This window comes from Corythoichthys intestinalis, chromosome 14 (assembly GCF_030265065.1).
Source record: "Corythoichthys intestinalis isolate RoL2023-P3 chromosome 14, ASM3026506v1, whole genome shotgun sequence".
NCBI lineage: Eukaryota > Metazoa > Chordata > Actinopteri > Syngnathiformes > Syngnathidae > Corythoichthys > Corythoichthys intestinalis.
This window is the reverse complement of record NC_080408.1, coordinates 53,470,676-53,489,494: the sequence shown is the minus strand read 5'-3', so window position 1 is coordinate 53,489,494 and position 18,819 is coordinate 53,470,676. Positions and strand designations below refer to the sequence as shown.

Sequence of the window (18,819 nt, the reverse complement as noted above, 5' to 3'; positions counted from 1 at the left end):
AGTTGTGATTTCTTAAAAAGTATTTTTGAATTTAAGAGTAAACATTTATTTCGTTTAAATGGGTGTACGTGATCTATTAATATAGACTGTATTCTCACAGTTTTATTGTATTGTATTTTTTTTTTTTTTTTAATTGAGGGGTGCAATAATATCACATATCGCAATAATTTATTAAATAAATTATCGCACACTAAAATTTGTTATCGCGACAGGCCTACTGAGCGACATCCAAAAACGCAAACAAAAGCGCAACGGACAGATCGATAGAAAAAGAGGTAGAGATCAAGAGAATGACAAGACTGTCTTATAGAACCAAATAAATTATTTACAATTCACATAAATATCCAACCAAACGTTATTTAGACACTTAAATTACCGGCACCTAATTGTTGTCACCGAAAATGAAAACATGTACCTAAAAGTCTAAACTTAAAGTTGACTGCTTTCTTAAATGCACTCATCTTGTTTCTTCACCTAATGCACTTAGCTTCTTTCTCTTTTCCGTTAGCTCCTTTAACCCTTTAAGGTCTGGGCCTATTTTGTCTGATTTTGCATGCCTTTGAAGTTGCCTTTATATTTCAAAGAAAGAATTGTTTACGATGGCCTGGTTTGGTCCCTTTTTTTGTGACACCTTGAACTTCATGTCCAAACTGTTGTTTCCTTCACTGACCAATTATAAATAATCATTTTGGGCCCAAAAAGACCAATAATTCAAAAATCGTTTTGTCAAAATTTTTAATATTGATGTCCAATTGACAACCAAACATGCATAACGAACCGTTTTGAAACTTTGTAATATATATATTTAACATGTTAGGATGAACATTCAACCAAAAAAATTTAGAATAAATAGTCTTATATTTGACAATTCAACATAAACAACAGGTATAGCCATAGGCGTTTTTTGCCTTTATACATGCTCTAGTCAAAACAGGTTATATACAGCAGACCAAACAGTGAAGAACAGTGAAAAAATATATACCATCTAACACAAAAATTGTTTAGAGGCCATCTCTTTATGAGTTTAGGTATTGCGGCCCATCACCTGATGAAAACTATGTACACACAATCAAGCTTCTTGAACACACATTTATATACACAAATTGAGAAGACTGATTGTGGGAGAAAATATATATATATAACATTGGGAAAAAAAGTATTTTCAAAAATAATTACAATAAACAAGTTAAATTTTTTTCAGGCATGCCACTCCGAAAAGCAGTTTCGTCCTGGAATTAGACACAGGGCTGCATCACACAGCCCACACTTCCATGGGGTGTCGGTCCTCTTTCCACCCTTCCATTTTCATTTCACTTTACTTTCATTGTCACTATAAATGTACATGAAAAAAGTCAGTATTTATGAAAATAATAAAGTATAAAATAAAAATATATACAACAATAAATAATAATGGGAATCTATATGTATGACAATAGAAAGAATACCATAGCTGAATATGTGCTACATCCCTAATCTTCATATAGAAAGAAGAACACCACAAATTATAAATTCCTGCCTGGGATACACACAGTGCACGTATGACTTTGATCTGATATGCACATTTTATTATTATATACACAAACACACACTTATATTGCATCAAACTTAACTTTGTCTTGCAATATCAAAAGAAACTTTCAAAAGAAACTTTTTCAGCATTAAAAAAAAAAAAGTGAGTTGTCTTACCTCTGCTCGTCGATGGCGTCACCCACGTGTTCAAATCCGTCACTATCTTCACTCGAGGACTATTCCGAAGAAGACGATGATGACGAATTTGGACCATCCTCTTCCTCAACTTGATCAAAAAGCACAATTGCTTGCGCAAAACGTAGTTTTCCGTCCATTCTCAAAGTCACACAAAGTCGCTGCTCGATCCAAACGGCCGTCGCTCGCCACCTCGCTGCTTCAGAACACTCCTCCCTCTCGTTCGGTGGAACCTCGCACGGCAGTTATATTTATTTTAAAAAATTCATTTTGTGCTTCCACTGTGACTTCGAAAGGGTTTGTTTGATTTGTGTTTTTTTCATGGAGCTTCCGTTTTGAAAAAGGACAAGAAATGATGGAAATATAGACATAAACAAATGATCCATGCAGCGTTTTAATGTTTTTTTGAGAGGACAATAAAACTATAAAACTTAAATGACAATATCTCACGTTTTAGTTGGTCGATTGACTTCAAATAATAACGAGAGTAAACCGCAACTTCCGTACTTTAAAACGAGACCAACCAACGGCATGTGGGTGACGTAATTAAAACGTGAGGGCGCTTCAAAGACGACATGCGCTGAGGACACGCCGGCGCATCCTTCGACTCTCAATGGTTAACAAAGCTTTCAACTTCAGAAACCAGGCTACAAGGCCATCCTGGAGGATTAGTGGTTCATCCACTTGTCCATGTGCTCTTCGGCCTCTTGCACCTGGATGTGCACCTTGGCCTCCAAATCATCAACGTCCATCATTGCTGGATCTGGATTTCTTGGCCACTTATCTGGTGGTTTGTTCAAGTGGGTTGGTCCTGAAATCCAGCACTCATATTTTGGGAACGCCTCCACAGTTTGTCCTCTGGAGACATAATCAGCGGGATTCGATGCAGTGTTGATTAAGGGTGTCAGCAATAATCAATGTGGCAATGCATCCCGATGCAGGGCATGCACGATTCGATTCGATGCGGGCAACAAGCCGAATCGATTCAGCGCAATTTAAAATATATAAGTACGTTCAAAAATCTTCCCTGCACAATTCCGGTGATGCAACGGATTTGGTTGGTTTGGTTGTATTATTATTCTCATGTTTCATTTTTTACACACCGCATAACTCTGGTCAAGTTTCCCACCAACCTCGTAGAGGCCAAAATGTCTCCAGATGTCTGCTTTCAATGTGTTAGATGCATCAAAAATCTTTCTCGCTCCCACTTTCTCCGCTTCAGCCATTGTTATGTTATGTCCGATTTCTCTGCTCTCTCGATTAGAGCTTAGTTCGGGCCTAAAAAATAAAGCCCGACCCAACTCGTATTAAAGGCCGAAAGCCTGAAATTTTACGTTTTATTTGTAGGCTTGAGCCCGAAAATCCCCCGAAAATGTACGTTTCATTTGTAGGCCCGAGCCCGTTTTATTTGTGGGGACTCAGCAGGAGGAGCAAATGTGGGGATGCAATGTGTGGTTGCATTGTGTGATCACAATTGTGACAATGTGCATAATGATAAATTAAAACCTGTCTTTCGTAACAAATTCTCCCAGATAACCAAGACTGTAAGATGCATATTCAATAAACATTTATATCGTTTATATTTGTGTGTCTGTTCTATCAGGTGGATAGTTCATGCTCATTTACTTGGAAAAATGCATCAACAGACATTTATTTTAATTTCTTCGAGTTGGCAGAAAAAAAGGCAAGTTTTCTTAATGTTTAAAAAGTCTACATATTTTTATGATCATTATAAATGCACGTACACAACAAAATAACGCTGGAAATGTATGTTAAATATATTTCTGTTTGGGATATGGTGCTCACATGGACGCGCCTCTCTGACGAGGAGAGGAACAGCTGCATATACAAAAATAAACTCAAAAACTTTTAAATAACATTATTTTAATGACTCGCATGAGAACACACAAAAGAACAAGCTGCCTTAAGGAGCACTGAAACAAAATAAATAATAACATTTTAAGGACCCAACCAACCAACCAACCAACCAACACCATGCACGAACTCCACGATGTCCTGCTTAGCATGAAGAGGTGCAGCCCTCGAAACAAATGATAATAATGATGTGTGACTAACATCATCTTTTAGGCCAGTACAGTTTTTTAAAATGCCTGCTCAGCGTGAAGGTGCCAGTCTTTCTGCTCTTGTACGAGAGCAAAGCGCGCGCAACATTTGTTGCATTCGGCAAGGCTGACACAGTCTTCTGTATGCATCGTCCACTATTAATTTAAATCCTTTCCACACACCACTGGTGGATTCTTGCCTTTCCAATCCCCCTGTCTTTAGTTTGCTTTTCGCCTCTTGGTGCTCTATATCAAAAATCGAAACGGAAATACCAGGATGCAGAGTTGCAGACTCGCGGAGAGCACAAGAGCGCAAGGGGCAGATTAAAAAGGAGGGCGGGGCCGCAGTGTTCATGTACGCAACCAATGCACTGGCTCAGCTGCGGCTCATGTTTGGGATTACCAAAGTGCCTTCTCTCTGTTTTTTTCAATTTATTTATTTTATAACAAGTATTCCTTAGTTTAACATCCATACATCGTTTTAGTTTACAAATAGCGAGAGAGAAGTCCGGCCCAACCCGACCCGACCCGCACGTAAATGATTGACATTTTGCGATAAAGATACTGCTGCACTACAATATTTTCTTTGTCGTTTTCTTTAATATTTACTTGAATATTTTTATTGATGGGTCGTTGTGACTAAAATACAGTGACTGTTATTACTGATTTTGCACAGGAGTTCAGATATTGCACTGTGAAAGGCTGCTACTGTGTGTAAAAAAAGAGAAAGCCCTGGTCTCATTCAAAGCACTAATTAAATGCTGTGATGTTTTTTTTTTTTTTTTAATATATATCTGAAAGTATACTATTTTCATTTGACTTCAACCAGGAGTGACACAAGAGCCAATAAAAAGTTGTTTAATGTCTGACCGCTTGTGTTGCCTCATGATTCACGAAAAATATGCTTTGCTTTAGAATTTTAATGCATCCTAGGCTTTAATGCATCGCGATGCACTGCCGAATCGAATCATGACCCTCTGAATCGTAATCGAATCGAATCGTGAGGGCAGTGCCGATGCACACCTCTAGTGTTTATGTATCTCCACTGAGAAGTCTGTGAGTGCTCCAGGACTGCTGTCACTATGTTTGCAGCAAACGTCTTGAACCTGGTGTGCTCGCTGTTCGGATACTTTAGCACAGCTGTGCTATCTGTCAAAAACACTGATTTCTGCAGCTCCAGCTCTTTCTTCAAAATCTTGTCCATCTTTGTTGCAACTGTGGCTGCGGTCAATTCCATTCTGGGAATGGTTGGAGACTTCAAGAGTGCCACCCTTGTCTTCGCCATGACCAAACTAGACTGGACGTTGCCACTTGAGAAACGCATCAGCAAGTACCTTGCTGTCCCACAGGTGTCTTCACTTACGCCCACAAAGTGATGAAGCTGCGCTGTGACTGGTACGTCACACTGCTTCAACTTGACGCATGTATTTACTCCAAACCTTTCCAGCTATGGCAGACTTGAAATCCACTTTGTCCAACTGCACACCACTGATTTTGGCAGGTCTTCGTCCCAACCGTATTTTTGTCAACTCAAATCTTGCAAATTCTTTATTGCAGGCAGTATTACTGGTGAAAATATTTTCCTTAATTTTAGTGTACACTGCTCAGCCACTGCTCTGTTGTTTGGCATACACAATGACTTTTCTTTCACTGGAAGGCTGATATTGTAGTGACCCTCCTGGTGTACTGTAGATTGAGAGACCATGTGGACGGACTAATGGTCATCCTTGGACATCTCCAGACCTTCAGCTTGTCCAGCATCAGGAAATTCCTGGATTAACTGCAAATGCCAAAACTCCTCCAGCCTTGCCACCGCGATTCTGTTTGCAGTAATTCCTGTCAGTTGATTAACTTGAGCTCTTTCACTTCCACTTCTGATTGGTCCGCTCACTGTCTAGCCCAACATTGTTCTTACAGCATATGGTCCATCATTCACGCTGTTTCTGAGTTGCAGCAGCTCCAATGCCTTTGGAACATTCACTCCAACGAGTAATCCAACTGAAGCTTGGATAGTGGGGATTTTCACTTCCTTTAAGTGAGGCCACTCATCAATATCCTCTTGACGGGGAATATTGTCCACAGCTACAGGAATGTCGTTTTGTGAATACACCTCCATAAGTTGAACAAACTGTTTGCCATTCAAACTGCTTATTTCCAGACCTGCCACGATGCGTGTGTTCACAATTGAATCATTTCCCTTTATTCGTAATGCGATGATTGCATTGCGTCCATTCATATTTAATTGTTTGATCAGTGACTCCGTTGAGCTGCCTGGATCCAAAAACACGTAGGTGGTCTCTGTCTTAGTTCCTCTTTGCGCCTTGACACACACTGGAACTATTGAAAGAACACAATCTTCTTTATCGGCCCTGTTGACACCACAGGTTTCAGTTGATTGTACGAGGGCACTCGAAATAGATTGTTGTTAACAGTTGTCTTTCTTGGGTTCTTCTCTTGAGTCTTTATGGACAATGTGTAGCGCTATGGGATGCTGTTTTGAGCACTCTTGGCATTGAAGCTTTTGTTTGCAGCTGCAACTCATGTGACATTGCTTCAAACAAGCAGAACACAACCCTTTGCTTTTTAAAAAGTCAATTTTGTCTTTGTGTGGCTTGCTCTTGAACTTCTTGCAGACTGTGAGGCTGTGTTGTTCTCCGTCACAAAAGGCGCAAGGTTTGCCTCTGGCATCCACTTGGACAGGTTGCACTTTTAATACTGGTGGTTTGTCATTTTCCGTCGTGGGTGCCACTACGACTGTCGTCAATACTTTCTTTCATGCTTGATGTTCTATGGTAGGTGGTGACGGTAATTGAATTTTTGAGATGACGGTAATTGAGATTTGAGTCTCATCTACCGCTTATCTCAACAACATTAATTCCACCATTTTCTTGGTTGTTTTCAAACCTCTGCAACACCTCCATCATTGCATCAGCTTTAGCGAGTGCAGTTTGCATTTCATGCCTTTCCTTTCTTGCCTTTAATGCAGCTTCCTTTTGCTAAATGTCTATTTTTTTTTTGCTCAATGTCCAATTTTACCTGTACCTTCTTCTCTTCTTCTACCTTCTTCTTCTCCTTCTTCTACCTCTTCCTGCTCAATGTCCAATTTTGCGTGCAAAGCTGCTGTTTGTGCTTTTAATGATGCACATTCCAGTTCCGCTTTTAATCTGACTGAAGATGCTGACGAATATGAACTTCTGCTATGATAAGATTTACTTTGACTCCTACTGGTCAATTTTGTTGACGTGGACCTGCAATCTGCAGATACTTGTTGGCTATATTTTTCATTTGGCGTAGCACGTTTACGAACTTATCCATCTACTCTTCACATTCCCAAAATACATTTTCCATTAACTCGTTTTTGGGACAAAAACAATTATGTCTTCAACAAGCTCGTCTTCATTCATTCATTTATTAAGACTGTCATTAATGTCCAAAACCTCACGTTGCATTACCCAAAAGTTCACACGAAGCTCATTTTTTACAATGTCAACATTTGTGTCATCCTCCATTAAATTTTAGAGACGCTAGCTTATCTCTGCGTGCTAATAGCCTTGAGCTCGCCTACAGCATTCACATCCATTCTTATTGTCAATTTTCCACAATCTTGTTCATCCATTACAAATCAAGACTTCCAAAAAGTTCCACAAATTGAATAAGAATGTCAAACGATACTGAAGTGTCGTATTTTATCTCTTAGGCAAAGATGGTGAGCAAGTCTTTTGCCCACACGGGCTCTACTGGTTGTTGCGTCAACTGTTCCAAAGGCTGTGACGCGCGTTGCTTTATTTCCATCTAACGTTGCAATCCGTTGGCGTGAGGCAGTCCACTTGATCCAAGAATAATCCACACAGAGCCATTTTTTTTTTTACTTAAAATGTAGGATCCACAACGAAAAGGCCCTTCAACCCAATGCTTTCCTCTTCCGCCTCCCTCGCACACCGCGAGACAGCAGTGAAGAAAAAACTCACGCAGCTTTTTATGTGTTCGTTCTTTAATCGAACAAAAAACTACTCCACCGAGCGACACCCAAAAACGTAAACAAAAGAGTAACGGAGAGATCGATAGAAAAAGAGGTAGAGATAAAGAGAATGGTCAAAAAACTGTTTGGGTTCGTATTTCCTTCCTGCCTACGCCAACTGACTCGCCCAAAACAGCTCTCCCTCCCATTTTTACCGTACAACTTGACGTCACAAGCCCGTCCCACCGAACCAAATAAACAAATAACAAGCCTATCTTATAAATCCACATAAATTATTTACACTTAAATATCCAGCCAAACATTATTTAGGCACTTACAATGTGGAATTATGTATTTGGCGAAAAAAAGTTAACTGAAAACTGGTTTTATATTCTACTTTCTTCAAAGTATCCGCCCTTTGCCCTTATTACTTATAGAACACTTTTGGCAGTCTCGTTGCAGACACCTGAAAAGGTTTTTACTTCACTTCACTTCACTTATCAGGGTTAATAGGTGGAATTTGTTGCCTTTTCAATGTGGTTTGGACCATCATATGTGATTATGAACTGCTTTGTAGCATTCTTGTTTATTTCGTTCATTTAATTGTTTTAAAACTTTTATAGACAGCATTTTAAGGTCTTTATTTTAAAGGGGAAGTTCAATTTTTGACTTTAGGCTTAATCTTCGAGTTAGTAGGGGTTTCACTACAGGAGTCTAGCATTAGAACATCAGGAAAAGTTGTTCTCCTTAAATGTTCCTATGGTGTTTAATCACACAGGATAGACTCTGAAATTTTTTTTCATATTATTGTTTAGCAGTCGCTCCTAACCTTGCTATAGTTACCGAACCCCATGAGTTTCTCACTTGCATTCACCGAACACTTTGAAATTAGACGATTATAAAAGCAGGGGGAACAATACAGAGGGATGGCTTGGAGAATTTTATCATACATGTGGTGTATTTATACCAGTATTATTTGAACTGAAGTGCTTGCTGTACTTTAGGAGATGACGTAAGCACATATTGGCGCACAGCGCCTGTATTGTTCCCTCGTGTTATGTTGCTCACTCCCAGAGATAAAGTTTGCTAAACGCGTGCCCCCGCCTTGTTATTAAGATACCACATAATTGGCGACGAGAAAAATTGGTCATGGCGTTCTTTTCCCAAAGACCGGACGAGTTCAAGCCTGAGCAAGAAACGTGGTCTGCTTATGTTGAACGCATGGAGTTGCGATTCGAAGCTCATGATGTCGACGATGAAAAAAAAGTCCCCACCTTGTTGAGCTCGGTCGGCGCTGCGACGTATGGACTTCTACGCAACTTAGTTCAACCTGTTAAGCCAAGGGATAAAACCTTTGATGAGATTGTGGCCATACTAAAGATTTATTATGAGCCGAAACCGCTGGTCATCGCCGAGCATTTCAGGTACCGCAAATGTGTTCAGAAAAGCGGCCAGACAGCGACAGAATATGCTGCTGGGCTCCGCCAACTAGCTGCTAATTGTGATTTCGGAGACAGGCTGGATGAAGCTCTACGTGATGGTTTCGTCAGCGGGGTCAGTTCTGAGGCTTGCCAGCGCAAATTGCTCTCGGAGGACAGACTGACTTTTGCTAGAGCTGTGGAGCTCGCTGTTAGCATGGAGACAGCCCACCGAGATGCGCAGCAGTTGCGGAAAGGTGATGACGTCACCCCCGTTCACAAGATAAAGGAGACGCGACGCTCAACTTTGATGCAAGAAGGGTGCTATCGATGTAAAGGCAAGAATCATGGCGCTAGTGATTGCTACTACAAGAATGCTTAGTGTCATACATGTGGCGAAGTTGGACATATACAGAAGGCATGCAAAACTGTGGGACAAACATGTGAGAAGCGAGAGCAAAAGGGCAGGAGAAAAAGTGAGCAAAGAGAAGGGAAAATGACTGGCTACTTACAAACGGATGAAGTGGAAGATGCAACTCTGATGTATTCTGTGTTTAGTGCAAATGGTGCAGGACGGCAGTCATACAGGCCAACTTTTGATTTTGACACGGGAGCTGGAGTAAGCATTATCTCAGAAAAAGTGTATGAGCAGACATTTTCACATGTGCCTCTAGAGGGCAGCAGCGTCACTCTGAAAGGCTATTCAGGAGAAATAATTCCAATAAAAGGACAGTTTATGGCTAAAGTGACGTATGAAATTAAGACTTTAAAGGGGAAATGTGAACTAAGGTTGGCCAACCATGTTTTTGAATAATATCAATGGCTAAACAGTTATAAGCATATTTTCATTATTTTTTTTAACGCAACCCTTCCATATTCTTTGTTTAACCCATAGCAACGCCCTTGACAACGAAAATGCTTTTCTTCGGCAATCTTCGGAAATCTTCGGAAATTACGCCACACCGGGAAGTGCGAGGGAAGTCCGCCATAGAACAGTATTGTGTGTTGCATTGCTTCTCGGTAAGATGCCACAGCGGTGTGTGGCGATGTTTAGTTCTCACTCAAACGAAAAGTGGTATGAGTGGCCAAAGGATAGCAGGGCACGTAAATGGACATCTTTCGTTCGCACGAAGCGAATGAATTTCATGCCATCATCGAGTAGTGTTCTCTGCTGCAAACACTTCGAAGATGCCTGCTTCCTTAACCGGTCTGCTTATGATCAAGGATTTGCCAAAAAGTAAGTGTGATTTTTGGATAGATGACTGATGACTTTGTCAAAGCAGAGCTGCCAACTGTTGTGGAATGAACAGTATAAGCTAGCGACGTTAGCCGAGGCTATCCCCGATCATAGTTGTTATTGCGTTCGCTAGGTTAAGCGTGTTTAAATTGTGCGTCATCTACGATCTTGTCCGAAAGGGTTAATCCACTGTCAATCGGGAAAGGGGGGTGGATGTGCACATAAGCGGGTCGGCGTCGTGGTAATTCACGGTCACGTTGCAGTAAGAGACACACACCGCCGGTGAGTGGTGAGTTTGTTTATTATTTATTTATTTGTATTTGTATTATGTATTTCCACCTTCATGCTTCAAGCATTGCATTGCATTTGTACCGTTCGCCGTTTCTTTCACGGTGATCGCTTTGAAGCCTTCTAGTTTGTGTTTCGCCGCTTCGCGAGAGCCGCTGACAGGTGACAAGTGTTGCTTTTAATGTCTGGCAGCGAATCAGTGAGCGCGCAGGCCACGCAGTGAATCATGGGAAATGTAGTCTCGGTACAACACTGGAGTGGTACTTTGTAATCTGTTCGCTTGTGTGAAAAAACTACATTTCCTCACGCCATTAGACGCCACTTTGTTTTCTTATTGTTACCACAATAAAGTGAAAGAGAAGAGTGAAGAGAAAGCCATCGGCGACTGTGATAATATTTAGTTGTAATACGGGAGTTCACCAGTAGAGTGTACGCATGTCATTTAGATGTGTTATTGTTTGTGCCTTACTCCTTCACTAAAAGAGAGAAAAGTTGTTCAGAGTCACTTGGCAAGACGTTGAGTAAAGTTGTAAAAGCCAATAAAGGTGTCGTGTGGGTCACTCGGTCAAGATATAACAATGACTCATCTCCTTCTTTCCCCCCAACATTTTCATATTATTATTATTTTATATGCACGAGAGCTGCCGGATCTGCCAAAATGAACAAGAAGTCTGATTATTTGTTTTAACAATGTCATCAGATAGACAAAAACATAAAATTATGTGCAAATGCCTGCATCTTCAAATCATGAAAATAATAACAGCCTATATCTTACCAATGTTGTAATCTCGATGGGTCTTGTATCCATTCCATGTCAGGAAGTCTAGGCAAATTGTTTGCATCCTGATTAGCGTCTGGCTAATAACATAAAATTCCAATCTCCTCTTCTTCCTCCAACTCTTCAAAAACTTGGATCTCCTCCCTTGCGCTTGATCTATCGCTAATATCGCTGTTTGAATCATTGTTTGAAGGGCTTTGTATGGCGGCCGTATGTATGGAGGTGCCATCGCGTTCCCGGTGTGATGTATCACTTCCGGGTTCGTCCCCTTTCAGGATCGAACTTCGGAAACGCGATTATTTTGTCAAATATACAACATATAAATAAATTTTTAATGCTTTATTTGTTGGACAATGTTTAATTACTTTACTTGGGACCCTATTTGGCATGCAGAAATTACTTCACATTACTGCTTTAAATCTACCACTGATAGTAGTGGCTGGAGGTGGTCCTTCACTGTGTGGGCGAGAATGGCTGGATCAAGTCAAGCTGAACTGGAAGATGATTAAAAAAGTCACACAATGCGCAGCAAAGCCCAAGTCAATAGAAGATGTGTTGGATAAATATGATGATGTTTTCAAAAATGAATTGGGAACATTAAAAGACATTAAAGCAACAATTTCAGTGAAGCCTGACGCTGTCCCAAAGTTCCATAAAGCCAGAGTCCTGCCTTTTGCAATGAAAGAAAAGGTGGAAAAAGAACTGGAGTGCCTGGAAAAAGAAGGTGTCATCAGCCCTGTGAAGCACAGTGAGTGGGCAGCTCCAGTGGTGCCCGTTTCCAAGCGAGATGGTGTACTTCGCTTGTGCAGCGATTACAAAGTCACCGTAAACCCAGCTACAAACACTGAAACTTACCCATTACCACGCATTGAAGAGGTTCTGGCAGCATTATGTGGAGGAAAGATCTTCTCTAAAATAGACCATAAAGGACTGTGTACAACCGGCTATGCTTTGGCATTAATTCTGCCGTCAATATTTACCAAAGAATAATGGAGAATGTGATGAAAGACCTCAATAGCCACGTTTACATGGAGCCAAATATTCCAATTGCAATCGGTTTAGATGTTCAAACCGAATAAATGTGTTCCATATAAACACCTCATTCGGAATGAACAGGCCCAAACCGAATGGAATTTCCTTCCGTTTCACAGGGGTGGAATATTCCTTTTCCCAAACCGATTAGAAGTAAAATTATATCATGTAAACAGGGAAGCGGAATGGTGTCTGGTTGCGTTCTTTCTGCTCCATACTGACGTGGTGACGTCACTTGGTGACGTAAGTAACGTCACTTGCAACATGGCTTCCAAGCACACGCACAGCGCACCTAATTGGAGTCCAGCGGAAAGTTTATATCCATGAATCCCTCCACCAGCCCACACAACTTTTTAAATGAACGGCGTGTCATTCTGAAGTTTTGTTTCCACTCGGAAAGTTAAAACAGCAGCTGATCTGACGATCGATCTCCATGTTTTGCAACATGACGCTTTGTTTTGATTAATCTGCGCATGTCAGACGGCAGTTGTCAAACATCCTTTCGGAATAAAGGCAGACACATGTAAACGCTGGATCGGAATAGATGAAGTGACATGTAAACAGCTGATCTGAAATTTCCATTCGGAATTATTTGAATCGGTATGAATAAAAGTCAGCATGTAAACGTGGCTAATGTTGGCTGTCTACCTGGATGATCTACTTGTGATGGGTAGAGATGAAACTGAGCATCTGATGAACCTGGACAGAGTTCTACAGAGGTTACAGGAAAATGGCCTGAGAGTGAAAAAGTCCAAATGTGACTTTGGTAAAACACAAATCGAGTACCTAGGTCACATTTTGGATGGAAAACGAGTTTATCCTTCAAAAGACAAGGTCAGACCAGTGCATGATGCTCCAACTCCTACAAACATTAAAGAGCTCAGAGCTTTCTTGGGATTAGAGAACTACTAGGGCGGGGTGGAAGTTTAACTTGTTCACTGATCATAAACCGCTCCTCACGCTGTTTGGAGAAAATAAAAGACTTCCAACAATGGCAGCTTCACGAATACAGAGATGGGCCATTATGCTATCTGCATATGATTATCACATAATCTACCGCCAGTCAGAATAACATGGCAATGCAGATGGTTTGTCTTGTGTCCCTCTTCCCGAGATCACGGACACGGGAACAGAGACAATGACTGCATATCTCAATGCGCTAATGTGTGAACACCTGGAAGATGTGCCACTGAGTGCAAAACAGATCGCCAGGGCAACGCACAAGGATGCAGAACTATCCAAGCTACACAGCTACATCATGGATGGATGGCCTAAAGAAATATCAGAAGAGCTGAAGGTTTACCATAAAAAGAGAGAGGAACTGTCTATTGAGCAGGGTTGTGTTCTCTGGGGGACGAGAGTACTGGTACCTTCACAACTGAGAAGAACAGTGCTTAACGAGATCCAGAGTGGACACCCTGGTATAGTAAAAATGAAGATGATCGCAAGACAATATGTTTGGTGGCCGAATATAGACATGGATGCTGAAAAGACCTGTAAGCAGTGTGACAGATGCCAGATGGAGCAGCGGTTGACATGCCCTTTCCCTCTTATCCCCTTGGAGTTTCCTGGAAAGACATGGAAGAGGCTTCACATTGACTTCGCGGATCCGTTCATGGGTCACATGTTCATGATTGTTGTAGATGCCTACTCAAAATGGCTAGAGATTTTTAAGATGGCACAAATAACATCCTCCGCAACCATTACGCGACTTCGCAGACTTTTTGCATCATACGGATTGCCGGAGCAGATCGTCACAGACAACGCCACAACATTCACATCAGACGAGTTCCAGCTGTTCGTTAAAGGCAACAGTATTCTTCACACAACTGGCATGCCGAGCCATCCATCTACAAATGGCTTGACTGAACGTTATGTTGCCACATTCAAAGCAGGCATGAAGAAGCTGAGTGGTGAGAACTTGAGTGTTGAGGACAAAGTGTCACAAGACATCTCCTACTGCGATAACGTACAACCCCAAATTGTGCGACTGGAGAGTCACCTGCAGATTTACACCTGAAGAGACATGTGTGTACGCGATTGGACTTCCTTAAGCCAAACATCGCCATGAGAGTAAGGAGGAAGCAGTATCTACAGAAGGAGGAACATGACAATCGGGCTGCTGAGAGACAATTTGGTGTCGGTGATCCTGTGTATCTTTGAAATACTGCAGGAGAAAAACCCAAGTGGATTCCAGGAGTAGTTACTCAGCAGACTGATCCAGTGTCCTACCGGGTGTAGGGAGAATCAACTGACCAAGCCTACAGGCGTCATGGGGACCAGTTGAGACCTCGATACCCTCTGGGCAATTCTGAGATGGAACCTCAAGTTGCACCTCAGTCAGATGAGCAGGAGAATCACTTTACAGAGACAGCCTCTGCAGCGTCTGTTCTACTATCTTCTACGCTGGACCAGCCCAGACCACCTGATCCAGTGACAGTGACTTTGAGGCGCTCGGAGCGCACTATTAAGCAACCTTCGCGTTATAGTGACTAAATGTTATGGTTGTGATTTGTTTAGTTACCATATGAAGGCTGAGTTCATTGAAAAGCGTGACATGCTTTATTTAGAGAAATGATTTGGAAGAAACACTTTTGTAGACAAAGAATGTTGAATTTTGTGTTGATTTCTTGTTTATGCACGCTGAATGTTACCTTCAAGCTAAGGGGGGAGGTAATGTGGTGTATTTATACCAGTATTATTTGAACTGAAGTGCTTGCCGTACTTTAGAAGATGACGTAAGCACGTATTGGCGCACAGCGCTCTGCCTGTATTGTTCCCTCGTGTTATGTTGCTCACTCCCAGAGATAAACTTTGCTAAACGCGTGCCCCCGCCTCGTTATTAAGACAGCACAATACAGTAGTGACAGGAGATGAGGGGGCAACAGAAAGAGCAAACAAAGAGTAAGGAGTTGACAAATGACATGAAATCTTGGTACCTTTTCTGAATATCCGTAAGGTGTTGGTCAAATATCAGTTTATTGTCTATCATGAGTCCAAACCATTTGAAGTGGCAGACCTTTTCTACTGTTTGGTTATTGATGGAGGTGGGGACCAGTTGTTGACTTTTTTCAGTGAGGTCTTTTTCTGCGCAAATATTGAAAGTTGTTCGGGGAAATACAGTCACCATTTGTCCTCCATCCTTGACAAAAATGTTAATCATAACTGTAAAACGTTAGCTATCGTGCTGTTCAATTCACCAATCAGTGCAATCACCTGGTAGAGACTGACTGACTTTCCTTAAATTCAGTCCATATCACTGTAGACACCGCACCGATTCTCCTGTTGATCTCCTGTTCCATTTTTCTGTCACTTGTGAACAAGACAGAGGGCATTCACCTTTTCCCAACAGAGGAAGGACCATGGCCTCAGATTTGGAGGTGCTGATTCTCATCCCAACTACTTCACACTCGCCTGCGAACCATTCCAGTATGAGTTGAAGGTCATGGCTTGATAAACCAACAGAAGTAAAAGTAGTCCACGGGTTCAACATACTTTATGTGATTTCGGTTGACAACACCGAAGTCTTATGTGCCATTTTTTCTCCAGTCCAAACAGTACCTTATTGTACCTCATAGTACCTTATTTTTTACTTTATTTTATTAATATGACTGTTCTGCACTATGGCAAAATGTGTACAGGTAGTCCCCGGGTTATGATGGACCTGACTTAGGCGATTTCAACTTAACAACACCTAAGTCTTGTCTTTTTTTTTTTTTTTTTTTTTAATGTTGGCTTTTATTTTGTGATGCATGCTTTTATTTTGGCGCAGGAAGAGTAGAAGAGAAAGCGTGCGCATGTCCAGACGCACCCAGTGCCGCCCACTTCACACACATGCACACACAGTGCAGCCAACGAGACAGCCTGCATGCACATTTGTAGCTTGTGAGGCATCCAGACGCGATGGCTGTATGTAACCTGTTCTGTACTGTTTATTGTGTGTTTTCAATTGTGGTAAAATACTTGGGGCGAGTTTATGTGATTGTTTTTGATGACGTGCAGACGCTAACTGACACATGCTAATCGTTATATATGATTTTGGAGAGGTTATTTGGTGAGCTCAATGGATATACAAGGACAATTTCAATTTTTCTCTCAGTTAGTGAGCATATAGAACTGAGTGACAGCCAAGGAACTTTGGATGCACTAGAGGCACTGTATGCATGTTTTTGCTCTTATATTCATATTAAAACTCTAGATCAGTAGAAATTGGGCAAAGGAATTTGTTTACTTCAAGAGTACCACCAACAATAAGAACCAGTCATCCTGGCCGCCCTCAATACAGCATATGTCAAGAACAAATTGCCTACTTTTTGTCCTTTGGAATGAGTTGGCAAAGGATAGCTGTATGCTTTGGAATCAGTAGAAGGACACTGTATAACCACAGGCAGCAACTTAATATTGGACCCCTGACTTATACAGTAATGTCTAATGAGGCCTTGACTGACATTATTCATGGGATCCTTCAAACCACCCCAAATGCAGGAGAGCGGTATGTGCTAGGAAGCCTTCGATCGCGCAGCATCAGAGTACAACGTTACCGTGTTGCTGCCTGCAACAACTGGATCCAATTGGACAGGCCCTCCGTCGCCGACGGGCAGTTCGCCAAAGAATTTATTCATGTTCGAAGTCCCAATCAATTATGGTGAGTTATTTAATATTAAGTTCAAATTAAGCCTAAATAATAGACACACTTTTGAAATGTGTCTTTACAGTAGTGTTGGAAGAAGTTGTTGTAAAGCAGTGAAATTGTATTACAGACTTTATAGTGGCATAAGTAAGAGTCGTAGAATATAATTCTGTTAAGTAACTACAGTAGTCAGAATAATATTCATTTTCCATGCTGCTTATCTTCACATCCCTATGTGAGGATAAACCTATCCCAGCTAACTACGGGTAGTAGGCAGGGGACACCCTGAATTGGTTGCCAGCCAATCGCACGGCACAAGGAGACAGACAAGCATTAACGCACACACTGACACTTAGGGACCATTTGGGAGAGACAGCGAGAACCAAAAGTGGCAAAAAAATGCCACATGGCAAAAATGTTTTGCCAAATGGCGAAAAAAAAAAAAAAAAAAAAGACAAATGCCCAAAAAAAAAATGTCACGTGGCAAAAATTTTTTGCCACATGGCAAAAAAAATGCCACATGGCAAAAAAAAATTGACACATGGCAAAAACACTTGGTTTTCGCCCTTGCTGCGATTTGGAGTGCTCAATCAGCCTAGCATGTACATTAGGGTTTTTTTTTTTTTTTTTTGAATGAGGGAGGAAAACGTAATACCTGGAGAAAACCCATGTATACATGGGGAGAATATGCAAACTCCAAAAAGAAGGGCCAGTGTCCAGGATTGAATCCCCGATCTCGGGACTTTGAGGCAGACGTACTAACCACACTGCCACCGTGCCACCCAGAGTAATATGTTGAAAGGTATAAATAATGTATTTGTCTCCAAAAAGTAGTGGAATATAAGTATGGACGAGTATAAAATGCATGTAAAAAAAGAAGTTCAAGTACCTCAGCATTGTATGGACAAAGTGCTGGGGGGAAAAAAATCGATCACACCACTGCTCTACACAGATGGTCAGTCGAACACAGAATTAAATATATAACTTTTGTCTCCATAGGCATATAGATGGCAACCATAAACTAGTGAGGTGGAGAATGGTGTTCCATGGATGCGTTGACGGCTTCAGTCGGACCATTATATGCTTGCAGTGCCTAGACAACAACAGGGCATCAAGTGTACTGGAATTGTTCCGTACTGGTGTACAGCGCTTTGGCCTTCCGTGAAAAGTACGCTGTGACCATGGCACGGAGAACACAGAAGTTGCCAGATATATGCTGGAAAGAAGGGGGTTAAACAGAGGCAGTGTTACAGTGCCTTGCAAAAGTATTCGGCCCCCTTGAACCTTGCATTCTTTCGCCACATTTCAGGCTTCAAACATAAAGATATAAAATTTTAATTTTTTGTCAAGAATCAACAACAAGTGGGACACAGTCATGAAGTGGAACAAAATGTATTGGATAATTTAAACTTTTTTAACAAATAAAAAACTGAAAAGTGGGGCGTGCAATATTATTCGGCCCCCTTGCGTTAATACTTTGTACCTCCACCTTTTGCTCCAATTACAGCTGCAAGTCGCTTGGGGTATGTTTCTATCAGTTTTGCACATCGAGAGACTGACATTCTTGCCCATTCTTCCTTGCAAAACAGCTCGAGCTCAGTGAGGTTGGATGGAGAGTGTTTGTGAACAGCAGTCTTCAGCTCTTTCCACAGATTCTCGATTGGATTCAGGTCTGCATCCATCTTCCCTTCAATTTTAACCATCTTCCCTG

General features: G+C 41.4%; 1 protein-coding gene across 5 annotated transcripts in view; it reads right to left on the bottom strand.

Annotated features, from left to right (window-relative positions):
* LOC130929678 (disabled homolog 1-like) overlaps nt 1-18,819 on the bottom strand; it is a 257,976-nt gene that overhangs the window by 138,590 nt on the left and 100,567 nt on the right. The gene's annotated exons all lie outside the window — the stretch shown is intronic.